Raw genomic sequence first — 2635 nt, 5'->3', positions numbered from 1 at the left:
GCGAGTTAATTCGTGAAATTACACGAATTTACAATTTTATTTTCTTCCATGGTCATTACTTATGACATTCTCTTCTTTCATTTTCTGTCAACATTGATATATTTTTTTGTTCTTTTCTTTCTTTTTTTTCTTCTTCTCTCATTGTTAGTGTTTTATTTTGTTCTATTTTTTTATTTTTGCTATAATCCATTAATTAATTGGTTTAGAGTTAAATAATTTGATAGAGTAAAAGCATTATTAATTTATTATTAAGAAAAATAAGAAAAAAATACTTAAATCACACAAGGTAAAAAAAAAGAACATGAATAGGAAAATCTTAATTTTTGAATTTTGATTTTTTTTAAAAGGAGTTAGAAGAATTATTAGTATTGAATTTGTTTTGTTATATTTTAAAGGATAGTGTCTATTCTTTTCGTTTTCACAGTTACCGAATGGGTTAAGAAAAAACAAATAGAATCAAATTTAAATAGGAAAATTGTGATAGTTATTGATTTATATTAATATTTTGGACAAAAATATCGTTTGTTTTGGTGGAAATATTATATGTTCTAAGAAGTTTTTAATAATAATTAGGTAAGAAAAATAGTATTTTCATTTTATAACATGTTATGATTTATATTTTTGCACGAATATTTATTGGATTAATTTTTACATACAAGTGTTTTGTACTTACAAGCTTTATAAGTCTGAAGAGAACGAAATTCCATAAACGCACTGCTTATGTTACGGGCCTTTTTAACAGACTTTTAAATCAATCCAAATCAATTAACGCGTGAATATATAACTTCCATTTTACAAAATATTTCATTTCCTTTTTCGAGTTTCTTGCTAAATTTGTTCCATCTCTTTCGTGCGTTCTCTCTTTGCCTTCGATTTCCTTCTATTTTTTTCGATTTTCATGATTTCTGAAATTAAGCTTTGAAATTGTTTTGAAGATAATGGAACTTCAGAAATACACCTAAAGGATTATAGAAATACACCCAAAGAATTACAGAAATACACCCAAAGGGTTATAGAAATAAACCAAACGATTACAAAAATACATCCAAAGGATTACAGAAATACACCCAAAAGATTTAAGAAATACACTCAAAGGATTTAAAAAATACACCCAATATCAGAGGGGAGACAGTATATTTCTTCTTGAAATCTTTTAATATTTTGCTAGTTAAGGATGAGGCATATAACAGAGACAATCTAAAAAAAACTTAGAAGAACAGTAAAACAGTACCTTGAATAATGTTTCTTCGTTTTTTCTGGTGATTTTTTATGGAGATTTGTATCTTTTCTTCTTGATTTCTTCTACCCTTCGCAGAATCGTAGTTTGTTTCGAATGTCGTTTGAATCTTGACGGTTTGCGTTTTGATTGAGGAAGAAGAGGAAGAGTGCGGCATAATGAACGTGTTGTAAGGCGCGTGCGTTGGACGCTCAATTTAAAAGAGTGATGCGCGTGTTTTTTTCTTAGACTTGGACCAACTTGTATAGCTTGTAAGCCAAAAATGCTTGTATGTGTAGTAGGCCTCACATTTATTATAGATATAATTAATTTATCTATAATTTTACTTTCAGACTTGAAATGAAATGTATAACAAACAACAAAACATCATATATCAATTGCTTTTCTAATCATGTTAGTAAAATACTAGGTTGTCGATAAATTTTCATCAGCCTTTTGATATAAAATTTCGTGTAAAATTGACATATTATTATTATAGTTATATATATTCTTATTTTTTCATGTCTCTTTTCTTATAGTTCAAATTATAGATTTCAAACTATTTTATTTGCATTTACCTTTGAATAAAGATAAAACAATATATTCAATACGTTTATTATATAATGATGACGAGAAATTTATGATAATAAAATATTATTTTTGATTTTCTTTTTTCTTATATTTCAAATTATAGATTTCAAACTATTTTATTTGCATTTACCTTTGAATAAAGATAAAACAATATATTCAATACGTTTATTATATAATGATGACGAGAAATTTATGATAATAAAATATTATTTTTGATTTATCATGTCAAATTAAAATATAAACCCGTGCATCGCACGAATTTAACACTAATTTAACTTTGTACCTCTGAAAAGTTTAGCCTTATATTTAAAAGATAGCCCCCAAAAGAATGAAATAAATTCTCAAAATAATTCGTTTATATGGATCATTCAAAGTTGAGACCAAATATTAAAATAATATTTTCGAAATAAATGAGATAGTATCTCTATTTATTCATTAAAAAGACATCTTATTTAAAGTCGGAATAGAATTTTTTTATATTTAACATAATGAATCAGAAGATCTTTAAAAAGTGATAAGTTAGGCGAATCTTTAGAATTATTACTAACTTTAAATTCGTCTTTGATCATTAAATGAAATGTGAATAACTCGTCCCTCTTTAAAATAAGAAGTGTTTTTAGTTCTATATAAATATTTTTGATACATTTTTAATAATATTAAAGGTATTTTATTATTAATAAAAGAAAAAATTATTCATGATAGTGCCAAAATAATTTGGAGACATTTTGGTAGTTAATTCTAAATAAAAAATATAAAAAAGAAGAAGAGGAAAAAGGTTGAGTGACTAATGAAATAATTATATTAGGTGAAACTCTTATGTCTTGTCTA

This window comes from Arachis ipaensis, chromosome B03 (genome assembly GCF_000816755.2).
Source record: "Arachis ipaensis cultivar K30076 chromosome B03, Araip1.1, whole genome shotgun sequence".
In the NCBI taxonomy this organism is placed as follows: Eukaryota; Viridiplantae; Streptophyta; class Magnoliopsida; order Fabales; family Fabaceae; genus Arachis; species Arachis ipaensis.
Note: the sequence above shows the minus strand (reverse complement) of the source record.